Genomic DNA, 25238 nt, shown 5'->3' with positions numbered 1-25238 from the left:
GATAGGTAATTGTATGACATTCCACACTATCCATATAGCTTCTTTCCTTCATCTATACTCTTCCTCAATTATTTAATGTACACATCTAATGTTTTTCAAATCATTCCTAACATTTGTGCATACTGTATCAAATAATAATTCATCATGCTTCATTTGTGCATGAACTAAAGTAATTTCTACCAAGGTTGTGAATTCTTCATCAAAGGATTTCACCAACTCTTTTGCCTTTGTCTGCAAGTCTTGATTTGTGATAGTTATAAAAACCGTCTTCTACATACTCTCCAAGACTTTTGTCATTGTTCTTTCCAAAGACTTCATTAATTTTTTCTTTTAAAGTAATTTTCTCAAGGAGCTCATTAGTCCTTTCTGATCATCTTCATCATCATAAGATACCACTTTTTTGGGTGATTTTATTGCTAGAGTTGCTATATGAATTAATGCAATTGCTTTCATTTTTGTACTCTTTTTTTCTTCCTCTTGTTTTCATTTCTCCTCTTCTTGTAGAAGTTGTGAAAGCCAACTTCACAGTTCACCAAGAACACTTGCATGCAAATAACCTATTGCTAAAAAAAACTAGAGAAGGGAAAAAACACAGCTTGGAAATCTCAACAGAGTGAGAGCAAAATATATTCCAAAATAATGAAAAATAAATTACAAGAGTTCAATCTTAAAGGTGAACCAAACCTTAAAGAGAAATAAAACTAGGTTGTGCATTATAATTAATATAAAATATTAATTATATGCACCTAAGAGATAGCTTAAGTAAACTAGAGTAATAAATAAATAAATTAATTAAATCAAGATGATCTAATTAATAAGCATAATAGAATAATTACTCTAACATCCCCCTTAAGTGAAACTTAGGAGGTAAGCTAACCTAGAAAAACTATGAAAGTAGGAAAATGGGTCCTAACAACAAGGCCTAATTAGGTACCCAAAACAAGGAAATCTCTATAAACTAGAGACAAAGGAGAAAACCTAGTGGGGAAAAACCCTCTCCAAAAAGAGATAGAACAAACATGCTAAAAAAATATGAAGGAAGGAAGGCCTCAACAAAACCCCTCAAGGACAAATTCTGTAACCCCAAGCATAGATTGCAACTAAAGATAATGAGGTGATGCAAAAGATTTGGTGAAGATGTTAGCAACCTATACATCAGTAGGAATATACTCCAATGAGAGAACACCATCCTAAATATACTAATGGATGAAATGCATATGATGCTCAATGTGTTTAGTGTGCTAATGCTCCATTGGGTTTTGGGAAATATGAATAGCACTCTAACTATCACACCACAAAATAGTGGGACAATCAGGAGGAAAACCAAACTCAGTCATCAACTGTCAAAGCCATAAAATCTCCTAAATAGCATGCACTACTATTCTATACTTAGCCTTGGTAGATGAAAGTGCACAAGCATGCTGCTTCTTGCATGACTAGGTAATAGGACTAGAGCCAAGACAAAAGACAAAGATAGAAGTAGACTTCTAATCATCAACATCACCAACCCAATCTGAGTTAGTAAAGCCAACAATCTGAGGAGTCCCTGATGTGTAATGAATGTTGTACATAAGTGTTCCCTAAATGTATCTCAAAATATGCTTGGCATCTTGCCAATGACTCTCATGAGGTTCATGTGAAAATTGAGATACAAGACCAATCGTAAAGGAGAGATCAGGATGAGTATGTGTTAGGTACAAAAAGCTACCAACCAACTACTGCTACAATGTGGGATCCACTAAAAGCAAAGTGCAAGAGGTAGAAAAAGTAACACTCGACTGAAAAGGTATGGGAGCAGGCTTGCAATCAAGCATGTCTAAGCATCAAAGCATGTCAAGAGCATACTTCTATTGGTAAACAAAGATTCCAATAGAGGTTTGAACAATTTGTAGACTAAGAAAATAGTGTAATAGACCAAGATTAGTCATCTCAAACTATTCCATCAAGGCTCATTGAACATCTTAAATCATAGAGGATGAGCTACCTATTGGTGTAAATAAGTATTCACTATTTACACTTTACTAGGTTTACTTAAGTCAATGCATTATTTTATTATTTATTAGGTTGACACTTAGGATTTTGCATACTCATATGAGTTGTCATGTTGACAAAACTGGAGTAAGAAACTCTAATTCAACACATGGTGTCTATAACATTGGAGTTTGCATAATTAACTAAGTTTTCATGTAGACAACATAGTTATTTGCACTCTTAATTAAGCACATGGTGTCTACAACATTATTTTTTGTGCTACACCTTTGTAAGCTTATCCCCTCATCATCACACTTACTCTTGTGCTTAATGGAGGATAATCCACTTTTGGTGGAGATGTGCCTTGTTGTAAGACTTATCAATGTGCTGACTCCTAAGAATTATAGAAGCATTCAAGAGGCCTTTATATTAAGTCACTCCTAGTGTATATGTACATGACATGCAATGACATATCATCAATTCATTTTGATATTGTTATTCTGATCATACTTTGGTCTATTTTGTGTTTGTGCTTGAGTTCCTTGATCTTGGGTGATTTTTCCCTAAGGAAAATTCTTACACGGTATAAGAACTTGGGGAGTTTCTCTTCACATAGCCATTCAAGACCATTCTTGCTTCACCTCTCTAAAGACACCTTGACCCAGATCTAGAGTATTGCAGTCATTGGGAATGTCTAGAGCCAAAGAAAACCTTGCCATTGTGTTTGGAACATTGATTCGATGAAATTTGACTATAAATTCACCTACCCTAGGCCATAGTTAAACTTGAGGAAATTTTTTTTTGCAAACCAGCACCTGAAGGCCCAATTTGCAATTCCAGTATGATCATCTATTAGATTTGCAATTTATTTTATTTTAGATTTGTGTTTCTTTCTCTATAATTTTTGTTTGCAAATTTTTGAATTTTTTGGCCTATAGGACTTGTAGAGAATTTTTTTTTGCAAGAACTAGGTGGTGAAACCCCAGCTCTCATAGGGAATATTCCTTTAGTTAGTGAACTATGAATCTGAAAACTACCACAACAACTGACAACAACCCTTCAATAGCTTGTTTACTTCCCTTCTGTGGCATTTACATTTTAAACTCTATAGAGTCACTCCACCATGTGGATGTGGGATATTTCCCACAACTTTTGGGTAGCATTTTTTAACTTTTTCTAGTGAACTCCCTATCTGGCATGGCAATAAACTTCTCTAGCTCTTGACATTACAGACTTTTTTGACACTGTGTACCCTATCTCCGATGCTACAATCAAAAACTCAATTTCCACTGCTACAACCATTTCTAGTCCTTGATCACCGATGTTGAAGATTTCAGCTACTATATTTTAAACTCTATGGAATTGCCATGCATTATATAGTCGATAACCTCCATATGCAACACCAACACAGTTATTAGCTCAACCCCACATGGAAACAGCTTAGCGTACCATCATGCATAACTATGATCTAGTAAGTTACAAACCTAGCCCAATTAGACACCTTCTATACTTACATGCAAGACTGTACACCCACGTTAGATAGACATGTGCACTACTACCTCACCAATTATTGTACAATGACATCACATTTGTATGGTATGGCCCTGCCATGTTATCTATGGTGGCCTTTTTTTGCTGATGTCAACATTTTATGAGCCTAAATTTGATAGCCTTCTAACCATCATTTTTAGGCCAAATAACACTGCTATGATGGCCATTTGACTATCAAATTTAACCCAGTGTTTTGCTATCTAGACCCCTCTCCAGATTCAGTTTTGATTTGATTGTTTGACTTTGGAGGCAATATCTCAGTCATCTGGACTCCAAATTAGGTGCAATTTGTTTTGATTTTGGGTAGAATTTCCTAAACTTTTTAGTGGTGCTATTCTTTTCTAGTTTTGGTGCATGAATTTGTCAAAAAATTTAGTTTTTGGTGATTCTACCTATCTAATCCTACATTTTGCAACTTGAAACAACTATGTATGGGCTCATCCAAAGACATTTTCAAGTTCCATTTTTTTGAAAGTGCTTAATTTTTCATCTAGTTTCTATATCTATAATTAGATTATAGGGTCATGTGGACAAAAATATCACTTTCAAACTTAGTGCCTTTTCTACATTGTGTTACTTTGATTACTTTTCCAAATTATTATACATCTAAGCTACAGTTCTTAGTGATAGATTTGAGTCTTAACAGGTAGTTGTAGCCAGCAAAATTAGAAGTTCACTTTGTACATTTTGACAAGTGGCCTATTGTACACACACTACCTATAAAGCACCAAATCATACATTAGGGGGAGATTTATTGTTTTTTGCATTTTGGGGGTTCATTAATTGATCTCATGGAGTCTTGTGACACATGTGAGTTTGGTGTTAGACCAAATTTGACAACATGAAACCATCACAAATGGGGTGCATTGATACTTGATCATCTAAGAGAACATCAGGAAGTCCTTCCTTATCACTATTCAAAGACATTGCCACCAAATCCTAATTGGACATATATTACTAAACTTCTTCACTTTTTGTATAACTATATGAGTAAGGAATGTCTTGCTCCTCTTAGAATGGAAATTTTTTTGCATGATGTTTGGATGGCTCTTTGGGAAGCATATGGAGATCCAATAGTTCCTCCATTTCCAGAGGACATTTTATCACCAGTCACTCCAGTCATGGTCCCTATAATTCTAGTTGAGATCTTGCCTCCTTATGCTCCTATTGCTACTACTGATCTAGTTCCAGCCATAGATGCTTCTAATTTAGTGTAGTAGGAAACATCACATCTTCCTACTTCAACTTCATGGGATGACTTCCTTTTAGAGATTGCAAGGCTATTCATGGAATCTCACATTGAAGATGTGGGAGGCATCATTGATGATATTCATCTTCTCTTTGCTGAGGCAAATACTTCACACATTGCCATAGTGATAGGTCTAGCACAATAGGTTACACCTTATCTTCTAGTTCCAACATCAATGGAGGAATTCTCGATATATATTTTAGATTTTTTTGTGGAGTCATACATAGTATATTTGGGAGAAATCATTGATGATATACATTTTCTCTTTGATGAAGAAGATCCTTCTTCAGTTGTTGTGAGGGCTCACTCTAACCCTCCTATCCATTCTCTACATGATCAGTCTTTCCAAGTTGATATGATTGTAGATCCTTATGTACAATAATTGTAGGAGGTCTCTTTATTAGTTGAGGATACATATGGTTCCTTGGGATAGGTTCTACATTCATAGTTGCTAGATTAGACATTGTTCTTTTCAACAGTATTGAAGGGGCGACCATCTATATCGACATAGGGATAGTTGAGTAGGTTTTAGAGACAGTATTCATCATTGAGAGTCTTTCTACACATTGTGGAAGCATCTCATATGTACCTATGATATTATTTCTTCCAAAAGGGAGGAACATTATACAGCAGTCATGGATTAGCTTCCACATTGGAGTAGCTATCACTCATGGATATTCTACATTTGGGGGGGAGGACTACCTTGTCTCCTTTCTTCTTTTCTTTTTTTATAGGGGGGAATTTTTCCTCTTATGGGGTTTTTTACTTCTCATGCTTCTCTTTTTTATATACTTGATGTATGTCATAATGGGAGGGGGGGGGGGGGGGGGGGGTCTTGATTACTCCATCCATCCATGCATCTTGATTTTTCATCTCTCTTTTTGGGGGAGGATTTTTCCCATGAGATTTTTCCTCTTTCTCCACTTTATGAGAGATTACATTGCATTGTGTACATGGGTACCTAACATGGCCTAGTAGCTAGGACCCATCATGCATTTTTCATCTTAGCTTTTGTAAGCTTAAGTGCATTCCCCTAAGTTGCATTAGGGGGGTTGTTGGTGTAAATAAGTATTCACTATTTAAACTTTACTTAAGTTTATTTAGGTCAATGCATTATTTTATTATTTATTAGGTTGACACTTAAGAGTTTGTGTACTCATATGAGTTGTCATGTTGACAACACTAGAGTAAGAAACTCTAATTTGACACATGGTGTCTACAACACTGGAGTTTGCATAATTAATTGAGTTGTCATGTAGACAACACAAATATTTTCACTCTTAATTAATCACATGGTGTCTACAAAATTTTTTTCTACTACTCCTTTGTAGGCTTATCCTATCATCATCACATTTACTCCTATGCTTAATGGAGAATAATCTACTCTTGGTAGATATGTGCCTTGTTGTAAGACTTATTAATGTGCTAACTCCTAGGCATTCTAGAAGCATTTCAAAGGATTTTATATTTAGGCACTCCTAGTGTGTATGTACATGACATGCAATGACATATTATCAATTCATTTTGATATTTTTATTCTAATCATACTTTGGTCTATTTTGTGTTTGTGTTTGAGTTCCTTGATCTTGGGTGATTTTTCCCTAAGGAAAATTCTTACACTACTTGTGAGAAGAATATCATTAACATATAGCACAAGGATCAAAACCTCAGCCTCAAGACATTGAATTTAAATTGTAGGATTGGAATGGTAGCATGTGAAGCCTATAGAAAGTAGAAAGGAGTCCATCTTCTCATACCAAGCCTGAGGGGCCTATTTGAGACCATACAATCAGTGTTAAATCTGAAAATCAAGGAGGAATCTTGCACAAATCCCTAATGCTACTCCATGTAAATCTCCTTAGTAAGATTACTGTACAAGAATGCACTCTTCACATCCATTTGAAAAATGGGCCATCACTAAGAAGCTATGAGGGATAAGAAAAGGCGAATAGAGTTCATCTTGGCAATAGGGGAAAATGTCTCTGTGTAATCAATACCCTCAACCTGTGAAAAACCCTTCGCAACAAGACCTACCTTATTCTTATCAATAGAATTGTTAGCAACAAACTTAGTATGATATAGCCATTTGCATTGCACTAACTTTCTTCCCTTAGGAAGAGAACAAAGATCCCAAGTATGATTCTTCATCAAAGAAGAATACTCCTCCTCCATGGCACTGTCCCACTCAAAATGTCTTGTCGCTCCTACAAATGTCTAAGGATCACTATGAATAGCATGACTCTAAAGACTAGAACCCATAGTATGAGATTGAGTGTGATGGGAAGTGGAAGGGTTAGAAGCTAGATATCCTGTAGCCTCAACTATAGCTCAAGCCCATTTAGGAATCTATGGAGGATCTTGCGGTGGAGGTAAATAGGGATCACCAAGATCATCATCCTCATCATCAAGAAAAGAGATTAGAAAGGATGAGGGAGTAGTGGTAAGTGAAGTAGACTCTGTAGGCATGGTATCTACTATAGGAAGGCATTCATAAAACTAAACATCCCATTGAAATAGGACCTCTTTGGAATTAGGATCAAACAACCTATATACCTTAACATCCTCATAGTAGCCAACAGAAATGAGGTGTCAGCTCTTCCACTCCATTGCTCTCCTTTGAGCATCTTGTAAAAATGACCATGCTTCACTACCAAAAACTTAGAATGAAGATACACTAGGCTTGACATGAGACCAGGCCTCTTCAAGAATCACATGTCAAACTACCTTGTGAGGCATTTGATTCTGAATATAGTTGGCACAATTAACTACCTCTACCCAAAAGGATGAATCCATGGACCTAGACTGTATCATACAATTAGCCATCTCCCAAAGTGTTCTTTTCTTTCTCTTTGCTACACCATTCTATTGAGGGGTGTAGGGCACTGAAAACTCATGCTAAAGACCATGTTTAGAGAAAAAATCCATAAAATCTTGGTTCACATACCACCCCCCCGCCCCCAAATAGAAAGAATAGATTGCTTCTTCACAAATGTCTTGAAGACTCAAAATAAATCAAAGACATTAGATTTGTACTTCAAAAAGTACACCCATGTACACTTGGAGAAGTCATCAATGAAGGTAAGCACATATCTAGCACCGAAAAAAGGAGTGGGACATGACACAAGTTCACTATGAATCAAATCTAATGGTGCCAAAGCACGAGTAGCTCATCCATGTGGAAAAGGATCCCTATATTTTTTGCCAAGAGCACAACCCTAACAAATACCATTTGTTCATGAAATCTGGGGAAGCCCAAGAATAAGTGCTTGTGTTCTCATTTGCTAAAGATATCTATAATTGACATGATCCAAATGCTCATGCCAAAGTCTACTTACTAAATCTACATGTGCTACAAGATAGGAACCTATGCCATCAAAAGACTCAAATCCATCAAATCTATATAAGTGAGATGTAGAGTCAACACTCCCAGTAGCCACAATCAACTCGAAATCATGTAAGTCCCAAATAACCACATCATGTGGTGAGAACTCACTTGTCTTACTAGAGCTAGAGTGGCAAATCTGATAAATAGACAATAGGTTTGTCGAGATGTTAGAGACAAAGAGAACATCTTGAAGGGAACCCCCAACTAATGTAACAAAACCAAAACCCAAGATTGAAAGATGTGATGAGTTCCCAATAATAATCTATGAAGTAGCATAGGAAGCAAGTGAGGTGACCAACTACTATGTGTGAGTCATATGGTGAGAGGCACCAAAATCAAGAATCTAGGTAGGCCTAAAAGTAAATGCTCATGTAGTAAGAGTGTGAACTTTCCCTACAGGGGGGATGAAGACTTAGGAGTAGAAATGTGACGCTCCTATATGGCTTCCTCTAAAGCCTCCAAACATTTCCAACACTTGGAAACATGATGTCCATCCTTTCCACAAAAACTATAGGTATTAACTAATTTCTTCTTAGTCTTCAAGGAAGACTCAGTAGACTTCAAAGAAGTTTTACCCTTGGAAGGGTTAGTTGGAGGTTTAGGATCAATTTTTGGTGTATTTTTCTTCAGTTTTGGTTTCCCTTGAGAAGACTGAGCAACCAATGGTTGGCTGGAAGAGCTAGAAGCATCCACCTATTGGATCTTTGCTTGTTCCCATGTCAATCGATCAAAAAATGTCTCAAAAGAAGGCATTTGATATCTGTTACCCAAGGCATCCATAGTGGAGTAGAAAGTGGAAGAAAAGATATGATACTATCCTCACAACTTTGAGAGTATCAAAAAAATACACTCATCATCTATTTTATTTTTTCCACATCCTTGCAAAGCTATATGTAGAGATTTGACCTTCATCAAGAAGTTCTCAATGGTGGGAAAGCTGGTCGGTGTCAAAGAAGTCAACTCTCCATCAAGTTGTAGTACTCAAAACTCATTCACTGTGCCAAACAATTTGTAAAACTTGGTCCAACTAGCCCAAGGAGTGGTCAAACCATCTAGGTGGAATAGAAGACTATTGGATATGTTTAGTGCAATCAATCCCATGGATTCATCCATTTTGTTTCTATATTGAAAAACCTCAAAAGGGCACTATAGGATAGGTTGATTCTCATCCAAACATGAGCATAAGCCATGTGACATAAGAAACTGAGTCATGTGTGCTTTCCAATTGTGGTAGTTGTGTGGCATTAGTTGGTCCACAGAGGGGTCTTCCATTGAGAGAAGAAGATGGAAGTAGAAGGGTCAATTCTAAATTAAATTATAGAAAGGAAAATGTACCCCCCACAATGTATAAATATATCCCTCATAAACCAAAGAAACAACTATGAAAAGCACAAAAATTGAGAAGAAAACTTGGATGTTAGATGTAGAGAGGGAGAAAACTAAAGCCTCTACTTCAACAACAAAAAAAAGAGCTCAAATGGTTGGATCATGAAATTAAACTAGCATCATCATCTTCATCTCAGAACTAGCTTTCTGGTGCTTCTTTTGGATCTAAAAAAGATCTTTGTATGCTCAAGTTATGGCCAAAAAATGAATTGCTCCTCCAAAGAATAAGCTCTCTCAAAAATTATAGACATTGCAAAAAATTTGAGGGCCATATGGCCATCTACCAGAAAAAAATTTGGTCCCTAGAAAATGATGTTAGCTCACTGAAAAATAAAGTCAACACCTAGAAAATTGCATCGGTTAAAATATGATGTCACTAGCTAGAATGATGACATCAATAGTTGGAAAGTGACATCACCTCCCAGAAGGATGATTTTAGCTTTTCATAGGGTTGCTGAGTAGTAGGATAGTGATGATGGTGGTCATCGGGCAGTGCTCCACTAACGGTGGCAGTGAGTGGGCAGTGCTCCACTAGAGGCGATGATGGGTGAGTGATATGCTGGTGGCGACAGAGCGTGGGCCAAGCCCTAGTGGCACACCAATGGTAGCTGGGTACAAGTTAGGTGTGGGTGACATGTGGGTGGCCACCAATTTAAAACATTTTAAAAGAATTTCTTGCATTAAAAATTCTTTTTACCAATTTTTGTGTTCGTACGACCCTCGGGAGGCCAAATTTTTTTAGAGGCTACTATGGCAAAAATTCATAAATTTTATATGAATTTCAACTATACCAGGCATTTTGAGCATGATAACAACATCCATTTTTTCCCAAAGTGCACCAAAAAAGGGTGCCTCCTTTAGATTAAAGAAAAAAACCTCGATAAGATGGGTTTTTTTTGTCTTTGAATTGCGGCTTCAAGATCTCTAAACTAGGTAGCAACGGGGAAGCTCTAATACCATTTAGAAGTTGTGAAAACCAACTTCATAGTTCACAAATAACACTTGCATGCAAATAACCTTTTGCTGAAGAGAAACCAAAGAAGAAAAAAAGTGAAGCTTGGAAATCTCAATGGAGTGAGAGCAAAATGTATTTTAAGATAATGAAAAAGAAATTACAAGAGTTTAAACTTAAAGGTGAACAAACCCTAAAGGGAAATAAAACTAAATTGTACATTATAATTAATATAAAATATTAATTATATACACCTAAGAGATAGCTTAAGTAAACTAGAGTAATAAACAACTTAATTAATTTAATCAAGATGATCTAATTAATAAGTGTAAAAGAATAATCACTCTAACACTTCTATCCTCTTCTCATTTTAAATTCTTTTTTATTCATTTGTCCTTCCTGTCCTCTTTTTCTAGCCTTTTCTTTTCTTCATTTATCTTTGCTTCTTCATCATTCTATCAATGTCATTATCTATGACATTTTCTAATCTTTCCCTATAACACTATGTAAGCATCTTCATTGAACATTCACTGCTATCCCAATTTGTTATACTAGGGAACTACTTGGTTGCATAGAAAAATAGGTGTGTTAATAGATATTCAAATCTAAAGACTTCATTCTTTGACTTCTTTAGCTTTGCAATATTGTCCGGCAATTGTGCTATGATAATATCACACATATTTACTTTCTTTCTTTATACTATCATAACATATGCTACATGCAAAAATCTTGCTGGCATTGAGTTAACTCTAGAATTGTGGTTTAACTTATAACCTACAATCTTTCTTAGTATTCTAGTTCTTATATTTTGAATCATATCAACTCTCACCTTCCTGCCATCAAATTTAGTTTTAAGGTCTATTTCAACAACCTTTCTCATATTCTCATCATTCACTGGATTACATCCTTCATTTTTGAGACCTGTGACCTTATGAATTAGGACATTGTCAATTGTGATTGGTACATCATCTACCCAAAACATCTCTTTATGGACTTAGGATAATTCTAGTCCATTCATGATTGTTGAATTCCATGTAGAACATATATTTAACCAAATTCAACTCATTCAGGTATGCATATTCAAACTTTAGTGTTAAGTCCCCATTACACATAACTCCTTAATCCTTATGGATGTCCTCATCTCCAATATTTTCAAATTTATAGTGAATGTAGCTTCTAATATCCTCTATGTGAAGTATATTTTGTGGGATTTGAGAAAATGTTCTTAACGGATTATTTATGAGAGAAACAAGTGAGTGTTTCTTGAACTTGTATCTAGGTCTATCACTTACATCACATACTGACTCATCTATCATGCTTCTTATAGATTATACTAGAAATTCTAACAAAAGCTTCATAAAACACCTTTAATTTCACAATTAGGGCTTTTGCAACTTCTCACTTCAAATGTATTTCTTCACACTTGAATTTGCTATCAAATTGTTCACTAATTTCTCCAAAATCATTGCATGATGAAATGGTACTCATAATCTTGCTCACAATCCTTAAATCATTTCAAATTGAACTCCACATTAAATGTGCATCTACTTCTTCTTCAAAAATCTATCATTGATTACTAGTAAACTTGTTTTCTTCCATAAGACATACTGCAATCCCACAAATTCTTGTGCACTTGACCTTAGCTTCCTCTCTATATCCTCTACCTTCTACTTGCTACACAACTTCTAATTGAAAATATCTCATCAGCTCTAATTTATTGATGTTGTACCTCTTTTGGGAATGCTTAATTTAGATAGGATGAGTCACAAAAAATATGTTACTTCAATTTCTCATCAAGTGCATCATGATATTGTTCTTCCAAAACTATATAAGAACTCTCTAGATTGTTTTCTTTCACAAATGCTTCTTTGAATTCATCAACATCTTCTTTGGTTGCTTTATTCTAATTGTTGTTACTATAATTTCCATTCCTTCTATCATTTCTATTATTGTTCCTTCTATGATTAGGATTCCTATTGAAGTTCCTTCTATCCATTCTAAAAAATCTTGCTACGTGTCAAAAGTTATTGCATAATTGACATACAAATGCATTTCTTCTCTAATTGGTTCCATTATTTCTTTTAGGTTCTCTCCAATTCCTTACAATAATTCCAAGATTGTTACATAAAATTTCCCTTTTCTAATTTTATATGATATTTCAAGCCTCTAATCATATCTTTAAGATCAAACAACCAATCTTTCAAACATCCACCAATTTCTCAATAAACCCCAAATTGGGTATGCTGAAAATAGTGCCAAAAATTTTAGAGCTTCACATATTATTAGTAAATCTGAAAGTGGAAATTTTTATAAAAATTTCAGAAGCATAACAGCCTACAAAATGAAAATTTCATATCTATATAACATTTACACAACAGCTCCCAAACGAAGGATAAAAACAATGCTCATCGAGCTCCCGAAAATAACATAGAATAGCCCGAAAACACCACAAAAACACTAATAATCTATCATAGAAGTATAATCATGACCAAATACATATATTCAGCTCTATTTTAACATCTAAAAGTCTGAAATACAGCAGCAACTGAAATTGATATGAAATATTCAACTGGAAACACCAAACTCTTACAAAACACACACCCGAAAACCCACAAATCTGCACTGTTCAGCACAAAGAAAAACTCTGCATGAGCATGCACATGGAATGGCTTCAAAATCCCATCCTTAGCCTTCCTATAAACCTAAAAACTCTCTTTCTTTGGTCTCCTTCTCCACAGGTTTGGCAACCTCTGAAGAACTACAAAGCAATGCACAAAAATCAAGTTATGAAATCAACCCAAAATGCCTCCAAACCCTTTAAAAGAGGGCATAACCCTAAATCACGTCCAAAAGGGGTTAATAAAATAGATTTTAATAATAATTTTCATTTATTAGTCCATTAGCTTCCAAAGATTATCCCCTTTTTCCGAAACTTCACCTTTTTGGGCCTACCTGCCTTAGCAAAGATTATTATTTTTAATTATTTGAAAAGGGGACATGACATTACACTTGTAGCATACAAACTATTTCCTTTCACCATTAGATCTTTCACCATCATTAAATCTACTCTGGGATCTTCCTCTTTCATTACCTAAAAGGTTAGTATTCCTAAACATTCTACTATTCCCATTATTATCATCAAATTTAGGTTTCTTACAATCTACTATTTTATGTTAATAACCATGGCAATTCTAACAATAGAAATTAGTAATAGGTTTAAAAGACTTACCTATACAATCTCTCTTCATATGACCAACCTCACTGCATATGAAACATCTACCTCTGATGTCATGTGTAACTTCCTTGGGTGATTCAACTTGCTTGGGTTCATCAAATTTATCTGCTATCTTGAGCTCATCAGAATTCTTAACAAAATCAACTAGTTCCACTCTTTTAGATTATTCAATCTAACTATGGTCAGTTTCTTTAGGGGTTTCTACAACTAGATCTAGTTCCTTCCTAACTTCAATTTTCTTGGCTGATTTCTTAATAAGATATCTAAGACCTGTCTTGTCATAGGAGGGTCTTTGCTAAAATATGTACTCATCAATTTTCTCAATACTAGAATGAAGCTTCTCCAACTATTTTTTGGCTTGTGTAAAATCTCCTTTCACAATAGTGTTGTACTTTTCTAACTTAGCTTGTTCTATCTTAATAGAATTTGATTTAGATGTTACTTAAGTCAACTAGGATCTAAGGTTTGCATTCTCAATTTTTAGATCTAGTTCATTCTTACTGTCATCTTTCTTAAGAATTAACTTAAGTTCAACAATTTTCAACTCATGTTTTAAAATTTCATTTTCTTTCTTGATAACTCCTACTTCATCATTGTCATTAGTTTACACATTTGATTCCTTACTAGATTTTAGATCATCAATCTTGTCTTTTAGTTTGCAAGTGTAAACTTTTGCATCTTCATACCTATCTTTTAGGTTATCTCTTTCTCCTATAAGAAGGTCAATCTTCTTAAGATCTTCTTCAAGATTTCTCTTTAACTATTCCATATCCATAGGGATCTTACTCAAGATGTTAAGCCTCTTTTGAGTAACTAGGCTTTGATACCAATTGTTAGAAATAGATAATACTCAGGGTGGGGGGGGGGGGGGGCGGTGAATCAGTATTCTACAAACTTTTTTCCACAACTAAATATTGTTAATTACTTTATAAATTTCATATGAAAGTAAACCAACAATGCTAAACAATAAATATAAACATACACAAAGAGAACTGATAACACCATTATTTGCTAACTACGGAAACCCTAGCCAAGGGAAAACCCCAATGAGGATGATACCCGCAAGATGATTCACTAAAAAAAAGAATCCTATTAAGGATATTGACCCTGTTAGGAGTCTGTGAATACATATAGTGTCTTGAGTCCTTGTTAGAGGACTAGGCCTTGTTAAAAGCCTCAACCCTGTTAGGAGTTGGTGGATCAAATACAATGTATGCAAGAAGAGCTCACTTCCCTAACATGCAATATATAATTAAGTTCTTCACAAGAATAGGTATACATACAATACTATCTTACTATTGTATATCACACTTTCTTTGATCATACAACAATTTTGGCATCACATAAGGCTTGCATATCATTTAAGCTTTCTTCTCAATTGTTCACATAATATGTACATCACAATTCATCTACGCAAGATATGATCTTTAATTATATCACAAAAACTAATAAATCTCTGCTTAGTTGGCCTTAATACTTTTACATGCTTGACCAAATATAAAAATGATTTTGGATAAACATCTAGGATGTTGATCCATCATGACTTAGTAATTATTTTGCTACCAAAATAATTCCTTCAGTTGTAGAATCCAATTATTTGATATGCTCTATTCTATTCTATTAAATACATGAATTGATATTTTGATTGTAACTTGTGTTGTATCATTTGTACATGTTTGCACACTAACATACATCATCATGATACTATCTAGCATCTATACATATTAGATTTGTCTCTCTCCTACTACAAATTGTCTAAGACTTAGACAATTTTCTAACTTCAATAACATCATGAAATACAAAAAACATATGTTGCCATAAATCACAACACTCATACATCTATCTAGTCATATTTCCAACAAATCTAGTGTTATTATGCATGAGTATCTTGTTGTGGTTTCTGATCACATTGCTCACATGCTTTAGTTTGATTAAGGTTAATAATTGTGATAATAGTTGGATAAATGATAAAAATCAACTTTCCATTTATCCCTTGTTACTACCTTTGTAAATATATCTACTAGATTGTCATCTGTATGTATCTTGTATCTTGTCTAGCTTTAACTGGCCATCCTCTAAAGCTGACCGAATGAAATGGTACCACAACTATATGTGTTTGGTCTTTGAATGCAAAGCTAAATTCTTTGCAAGATGAATGGTACTCTAACTATCTATAAACAAATAATTATCCTTATGAGGATGTCCCAATTCTTCCAAGAAGAACTAAAGACATATCATCTCAGTGGCTGCCTCTATAGCAACAACATACTCTACTTTGGTAGTGGATAAACCATTAAACTTCTATAACCTAGAAACCTAGCTCATGGCTACCCCACTAATAGTAAAGACATAACCTATAGTACTCCACCTGGTATCAATAACCCCTGCCAAATCTGAGTCAACATAGCCCTATAAATTAGTACTAGACCCCCCAAAATGTAAACACTTATTGGATGTTCCTCTCAAATATCTAAGAACCCATTTGACTACATTCCAATGCTCAATTCTTAGATGATTCATATACTTGCTAATGACTCCCACTGCATGTGCAATATATAGCCTTGTACATACCATAGCATAAATCAAGCTTCTTATAGCTGAAGCATAGGGTACCTTGGACATCTTATCCTCCTCTTCTTGTGTCTTGGGACACATCTCCTTAGTCAACTTCAAATGACCAGGTAAAGGTGTGTTGATAGCTTTAGCATTCTCCATAGAGAAACTTTGCAACACCTTCTCAACATAATCAGCTTTAGATAGTGTCAATTTTCTAGTCTTCTTATCTCTACAAATTTTCATACCAAGGATATGTTTTTCTACCCAAAATCTTTCATAGAAAATGCATGTACTAACTGGCATTTTAGCCCCTTAATGTGATCCATGTTAAACCCAACTACAAGCATATCATCGACATATAAACATAAAATAATGTAGCTATAATCATCCAACCTCTTAAAGTAAACACAACGATCTAAATGACACCTATTGTATCCATGCTCATGCATAAAACTATCAAATTTTAGATAGCATTTTCGAGGTGCATACTTTAATCCATATAAACTTTTCTTTAATTTCCACACTAATTTCTCCTTATGTTTGACCTCAAAATCCCGTGGTTGAGCCATATATATCTCTTCATCCAAATCACCATGAAGGAAGGCTATTTTAACATCAAGCTACTCTAAATACAAATGTTTAGTAGCCACAAGGCTTAAAATAGTACAGATAGAAGTCATTTTAAAAATAAGAGAAAATATCTCATCAAAATCGATTCCTTTTTTCTATGCAAATCCTTTTACAACTAACATAGCTTTAAATTTTTTTTAACCTCCATCCTCTTCTTTCAACCTATAAACCCACTTATTCTATAAAGCTCTTTTTACCTATAGGAAACTTTCATAAATCCCATGTCTTGTTCTTTAACAAAGAGTCCATTTCATCTTTCATTGTAGACTCCCACTGAATCTTAGTATCCACTTGTATTGCTTCATCATAACATTTAGATTCACCAACATCAGTAAGTAAAATTGAGTACAAAGAGGGAGAAAATCTTTTTGGAGGTCTAATTTGCCTTGTTGACCATCTAACATTCATTGGTGTGTGTGGTATTTATTGTTGCAGTTGTTGCACATCATGAGAAATGGCTAGAACATCATATTTTGGAGTATCATCCAACACTACATAATCATCTTCTTTCTTCTCATTTTTCTGCAATAGATCTTTGTACAACACTTTTTCATTGAAAATAACATCCCTACTTACAATTTTCTAATTTTCAAAATCCCAAAGCTTATAACATAATTCATTAATGCCATATCTAACAAATACATATTTATTTGATTTAGCTTTCGGCTTGGTTCTATTTTCAAAATCTATGTGAGAAAATGCTTCACAACCAAAGGTTTTGAGAAAAGAATGACTCACCTTCTTACCTGTCCATGCTTCCTCTAGAATACCACAACCCAAAGGAGTAGAGGGACCTCTATTAATCAAATATATAGTAGTATTGATAGCCTCCACTCACATGTGTAAGGGAAACCCAACATGCAACCTAATGCTCCTTACATGCTCCATTATAGTCTTATTCATGCATTCATCCACTCCATTTTCTTGTGGAGTCCTTAGAATAGTTTTTTGTCTATGAATACCATTAGTGGAGTAATAGTCTTCAAATTCATGATTGCAATACTCACCACCATTATCAGATCTGAGACATTTTAATTTCTTACCAGTCTCATTTTCAACTAAGCATTTCCATTTCTTTAAAGTTTGAAATATATCAGATTTCTACCTAAGGAAATAAATCCATACCTTTCTAGTTGCATCATCAATGAATGTAACATAATAATGAGAGCCATGAAAGGAAGATACCTGAGCCTATCCCTATACATCTATATGCACATGTTGTAATTTCTCCTTTTTATTTTCCTTCACAGTCTTCACAAAACTCACTCTCTTTTGTTTTCCATTCACACAACTGATGCAGGAGCATCCTGGGTTACCTTGTTATCCTACTCATTTTTTCTCATTTTGTAGTTGATGCCGAGTTACTATAGCACTCTTTAGGTGCCGAGTTACTGTAGCACTCTTCACGTGTCGAGCTCCTATCACACTCCTCAGGTGTTAAGCTCTTGTCGCACTCTTCAAGTGTTGAGTTACTCTTCAGGTGCCGAGCTCTTGTCACACTCTTCAGGTGCCGAGTTACTCTTCAGGTGCCAAGCTCTTGTCACACTCTTTAGGTGCCAAGTTATTGTAGCACTCTTCAGGTGTTGAGTTCTTGTCACACTCTTTAGGTGCTGAGTTACTGTAGCATTCTTCAAGTGTCAAGTCCCTGTCACACTCTTCAGGTGCCGAGTTGTTGTAGCACTCTTCAAATGCCGAGTTACTGTAGCATTCCTTTAGGTGCTGAGTTTCCTAGTGTATGCCAAGTGCCAGTATTTGGACATGATTTTTGTGAGCCAACTTGTGGGAATTATTTCATTTGTGACATTTAATTTAAGATCTTTTCTTGGGATGAGTCCATACCGTTGTTGGGTTGGCCCTCCTCTTATGTAATGTTCTAGAATGTTCTGTAATGTTCTAGAATGTTCTTATTACCACTCTCTCTGATCAAAAGATGAAGCTCATGTTCATATTCCTTTAACTTCTCTAGATATTGCCAACCTAAACTTCCAGCTGGATGATATTAGCCTGGTTAGTTTCCTGGTCCTATTGCATTTTTCCCATTCTTTTTTTTAAGATTCATTAACTCATTATACATCCATGACTAATCACCTTGGAGTGAGGAATCTACCTTGAGCTTAGTAGTATGAAGGAAAGAAAGCGTAGTACTCTTACCAGTTAAGTCATCCTTCTCCTTCCCCATATCTTCCTACAAATTTTCCTCCCTAGATTTCTAGGGTTGCTCACTCTAGTTTTTATCCTCTTCTCCAATATTTTTTGACCCAATAATTTTTTCATAACTTTCCTTAGCCTCATCCTTTCCAAGCTCACCTTTGTTGCCAGGGTAACCCTCTAGGTTTGAACTCAAGTCTCCCATATCCATATTCTCCTCATTCTCCATATTCATTTCATCATTTTTGTTTGAATTTTTAGACTTAGTAATTTCCTCAACATTTTTCTGAGGTGTGTCCTACTTTAGATTCTTCTTTTTCACACTCACCCCTTCATCTCCCTTACTCTTCCTTGAATGGGTTTCACTAATAGAACCTCTCTTTTTCTTCGAAGGTGGAGAAGATACAGTGGCCTTACTCTTACAATAATTTTCAATTAAATGGATTAGCCCTTCATGTAAAACTAGATGGGATTCTTTTTTCCTATGGGCTTGAAGGCTTTGAAGCAAGGAGTACCTTATATAAAATGGAAAAGAGATCCTATCCTTATACGAAAAATGATTCAGGAAAACAAAATGAAATTTATGAACTCTTTTTGCAGTACCATCTAGAATGAAGTACTTACTGATGCAAGAGAGGATGTCTTGTCAAATAAATTTTATTTGATATAGCTCATAAAAGTCACCATTTTTCTCCAATTTTTTTCCTCTTCTTATATCTTTAGAAATTTCTTAAATGCAACATTAGAAATATTGGTCTCCTTGTTGAAATTTATGCCCTCCTTAGGAAGGCCTGTGACTTTGGCAAGGAATCTTTAGTCAAGTGAACCATAACACCATGCATGGAAACCCTATTTTTGTACCAATTTTTAAAGAAGGCTTCCATGATATGTTGTTTGTAGCCATGAAGGCACTCCAAGTAAGTAGTAACATTACCTTTCTTCAAAATTTTCCAAATAGAGGCTTTGGCCTTCCATGCTTTATGGTTCTTTGGTTCCTATTTTATCGGTTCCCTACCCATATCCAAAAATTGCGTTTCTCTATGAAATGCCAAAGTAGAGTAGACTAGGAGACATAAAGATTTGAGAAAAGCCAAGGTGCTCATTAAAACACTTACATGCCAAGTAGAGGTAATAATCACTTTTAGGTACTTCCTAGGGAATATAACATTGTCCTTTGTAATCCCATGTCCACTTATCATTAAATTGCCAATCTTAGAAAATCTTACCTTCCACTGCATCGGTTCTATCATAATTAATTAGTACTTTAAAATCCATGATCATGCTTAGGTCATCATGCCAGCTAATCTTACTTTCTTGTTGGACATCCTGATTTGCAATCCAGTCAGCCACAACATTTCCTTTATGGAAGGAGTGAGAGAAAATGATTTTGTAAAATTTTTCCATTAAGGTTTTAATTTTTGTTACACTAGCTTCAATAGACCATGTAATCAAGCTTTTACCATTAAGCATATTTATGATATTCAAGGAGTCTCCTTCCATCTAGAGGTACTAGTAACTAGTTTCTACTACTAGCCTCATTGTATAAAGAGTTGAAGTAGCTTCAACTTTATGACTAGTAGAGGTACCAATAGGTATGGCAATAGCATCTATAATATTACAAATGTGATCCCTCAAAACCCCTCCGTAGCCTGCTTTTCTAGGATTTCCTTTAGTAGCACCATCAAAATTCCCTTTGATCCATCCCTTCTATTTAGCATTCAGTCTTTGATCTTCTTTCTTCATTTTAGAACCTTTAGTTTGCATTGGATTGTCAATTTGGAAATCTTCACTAGGAATTGAAGTTTTCCTTTATAGCTCTGACAATGTTTTGACCAAGCACCCACTCAGGAATTTCTTTGTTTCTAAAGATTCTATTATTTCTTTCTTTCCAAATTCCCCACCAGAGATGGGGAAGAGTAATTTTCCATAGGAAACCAACATCACTATCCTTAAATGGGCAATTCTAGCTTTGAAAAAAGTGTTCAATGTTGTTATGATGGCCCTAAGAAATATTCCAAAAAATGAGGATAATACTCCATACTTTTTGACTATAAGTATAATTTAAGAACAAGTGATCTCTATCTTCATAACCTTCTTTGCATAGGCTACACCAATTAACCACATTGATGCCTCTCTTTTATAGATTGTCTCAAGTAAGAATTTTATTGTGAAGTGATATCTAGTAAAAGATATTTTATTTTGGAGTAAGACCTTTTATCCAAGCTCTAGTCCATAAAGGGCAAACACCTTATTCCTCAAATTTGAACATAGATGAAACTTTAAAACAACCACTTGCATTAGCACTCCATATCATTTTATCTTCCTTATGGGGATACAAAAAAAAAGGCATTCAACATAATTTGGATATTATGAAAATCCTAGTTAATATCAACAAGGCTAACCTAACTATTATTAAACTAGTAATGTCCCACATGAGTGCCATACAATTGCTTACATTTATCAATTTGGGTCCTATCCTCAAAATCCTCAATTAGAGGATGGTCCAAGATCCAAGCATCTTCCCAGAATCTAGCCTTCTGCCCATTTCCAAATTTCCAGGAGCATCCTTTACTTAAGATGTTCTTAGCTCCCTACACAACCCCCTAGATGGTAAAAGGGGAGAGAACATTAGGATATGAAAGAAAGTCAAATAAAGAGGGAGCATTAAAAAGGTATTTATGTTTCCATATAGTGCTCCACTCCTTATTATCATGATACACTCTCCATCCCTACTTAGCAAGAAGAGCTTTATTCATACTTTGCACTAACTTGATTACCAAACCCCCTTCCCTAATAGGTTTACAAATTTGATCCCAAGCTATCAAAGCTATTGTCTTCCTTTCCTTAGTGCCAGACTAGAAAAAATTCCTTTGGATTTTTTCAATAGTATCTACAAATTTTGCTAGAATTCTGAAGAGACTCAAAGCATAAGTAGGGACACTTTGAAGGCAAGCTTTAAGGAGAGTGATTTTCCCAGCTTGACTCAAAAGGTTACCCTTCCAGCCAACAAGTTTCTTATTAAACTTCTTAATGAGATCATCCCAAAAGGAATCTAGAGCTTTAGGCCCCAAAGGGAGACCTAGGTAAATACATGGAAAAGAACCTATTGAGCACCCAAGAATTTTAGCAATCTTGTTTTGTCTTAAAGCTAGGGTGTTAAAAAAAAAAAAAGAGCTCTTATTCTAGTTAATCAACTAACCTAAAGCAAAAGAGTAGAGGTTGAGAGATTTTAAAAGATTTCTAGCTTCCCTAACTTCAAATTTCCCCATGAAAATAGTATCATCAAAAAATTATCCATGGGACCAACTAAGAGGTTGAGAAGAAGACTATAGACCTTTAATATCCCCTTGTAAAACCAATTTCCCAATATACCTCCCCAAACAATCAACCATAATAGTGAAGAGAATATGGGATAAAGGGTCTCCCTATCTCAATCCCCTAGAAGGGCTAAAGAATTCAAAGGAACATCCATTCGCTAATACAACAATCAAGGTTTGAGAAATCAATTGTAGAATTACCCTCACTATACTGTTACTAAAGCCAAAGGCCAATAAAATATTTTGAAGAAAAGCCCATTCCACTCTATCATAAGCTTTTGCAATATTAATTTTCATAATAAAACCCTAATTATTGGAACAAAATAAAGAGTAAATATTCTCATGCACAACAATAAAAGAGTTAAGAATTTGTCTACCTGGGATAAAACCATTTTGTTCTTTAGCAATAAGAGATGGTAGCACCAAAAGAAGCCTAGAAGTGAGGACTTTTGAGATAATATTATAGGAGTTACACAAACTTATAGGCCTGAATTGGTCTAGAGAATCAACCCCAACCTTTTTACAAATAAGGTGGAGGAAGGTGGAATTAATCTCCTTTAGCATACATTTTTCCCCAAAAAATTCTATAACAACATCGTACACATCTTTTCCAACCAGTTTCCATTCTTTCTAGAAAAAGAACATAGGAAAACCATCCAGTCTTGGAGACTTATCCCCTCCTAAGAAACAAATTGGCTTCAAAATTTCCTCTTCCTTAGGAATAACACCTATCATTTTATTTTTTTCTTCAATAATTAGAGATGGAATAACTTTTAAAATTTTTTCTTGGTGAATAGGATCAATATTAGAGTAAGATGTCATTAGAGTGGAAAAAAAGGAAACCATCTCTTTGAAGATTTCCTTTTCCTCTGTAATCTCCATATTACCTTTCTTAAGATTTGAGATATGAGTTTTAGCTCTATGCTTCAGAGTAAAAAGGTTAAAAAACCTAGTATTTTTATCTCCTTCATTTAGCCAGACCAATCTAGATCTTTGCCTCCAATAAATTTCCTCTTTAGTAACAATGTCATGATACTCCACCAATTTTTTATTTTCTTCTTTAACAAGATCAAGATCACATCCTTCCTTCTATATCCCATCTTGGATATTTTGCAGTTCTTCTTTGATATTTGATTTACTCTCAAAAATATTACCAAAACATCTTTTATTCTATATTTTAACCTCCTTTTAAACATTTCTTAGCTTAAAAGCCACCCTAAAAAGAGTAGTTCCATCAATATCTATATTCCACCATTCAACCAATTTACTCACAAACTATGGATGTTGCATCCACATTTTTTCAAACCTAAAAGGAATTTTTTTTTTGATATTAACCTTATCAGTAGTAAAGATCAGAGGAAAATGGTTTGACCCAATTTTCTATAATGCCTCTAACTTGCATACAAAATCTTTAGTCTAGTTAGGAGAAATAAGAGCTCTATCCAATCAAGCCTGAAGATAATCATCACCTGTCCTCTTATTACTCTAGGTAAACTCTATACCATGAAGATCTAGATCCATTAAACCCTCTTTATTAATGAAATCCATAAAATCCCATCTCCCATCTAGCTAACTCACATTACCCCCCTTTTTTCATGGTCATAAAGAGAAACATTAAAATCCCTCATGAAGATCCATCTACCATAGTAGTCTTTACTCTTTATATTAGAAAAAGTTTCCCATACCTTTTTTTTTCTAGAATTCTTAATATTAGGTGCATACATATTGACAATATACCATTCATTATTTTGGTCAATGCTTGTAATTTTTACAACCATGAAATGTTTGCTAGCATTCAAAACAATTGCTAAGAAATAGGATTTTTTCCATAACATCATAGTACCTCCTAAAGCTCCTTCTGAGCTACTTGCCTTTATATAGTAATCATTCAAAGACTTAATCTTTTTAGCACTCTTCTTTTCAATTTTCATTTCTTGAAGCAATAAAATATCCAACTTATGCTCCCTAACAAAATTGCAAACAACATCTAATTTATGGCTGCTAAAAAGATTGAAAGTTTAAAGAACACTTTCGCCAAATGACCATGGCCCTCCACAAAGGACCATGTTCATATCTTCCTTGTAGTTAAAAATGAATGAAAGGAAACCATTCATCATAGGAGCTATATCAACTTGACCATGGATAACCCATTTCTATTTTATCATATTTTTCAAAGTATCTATATCTGGTCTATTTGCCTCATAAATTTACCAATGAGAGTAAATTCCATAGAAGAGATAGAGAAACAAACAATCAGGTTCAGAATAAAGATTTGAAACTCACCTTTCTCCCAGCAAGATTTTGATGTGACTGGAGGGAAAGATGACTTTCGTCCAGGTTTCCTACCAAACAAAGAAGACCATGCCCTTTGATCTCCTAACCCTTTTGGTAGGTTCTCTACTTTCCTTTCTTTGATCTCCTCCACATTCTACAAAGGAATCTTTTCCTGTGCAAATTCCTATCCGGACACATGATTTGCAAGTAAAGAATCCAAAGGGATTTTCTCAACCCCACATCTAGTGGAACTAGAACCCGTAACCACTATAGAGTTTGCTAGAATTTCCATATTTTGATCTCCTATCCCACCAGAATCAATACCTCCTATAAGATTTCCCCCTTCCAATTTCCTGCCTAATAGAATGCTAGCTAATTCAAAAACACTTAGAGTGCCAACCATCTAGTTTAGAGTTTTGAGTAGGATATTTAGTAGTTGATTTGGTAGTCAACTAATCATTTATATGATGGTTAATTTGGTTATTTATTTGTTCATTTCCATTAATTATTATTAAATATATTTATGAAATGAATAATTTCTAAAATACCATAAACTTTAAACTACAAAAAATATGATATCAGAG

Source organism: Cupressus sempervirens, chromosome 2 (genome assembly GCF_028749045.1).
Source record: "Cupressus sempervirens isolate cs-2001-9-10 chromosome 2, ASM2874904v1, whole genome shotgun sequence".
NCBI classification, from domain to species: Eukaryota; Viridiplantae; Streptophyta; class Pinopsida; order Cupressales; family Cupressaceae; genus Cupressus; species Cupressus sempervirens.
This window is presented reverse-complemented; position numbering follows the sequence as displayed.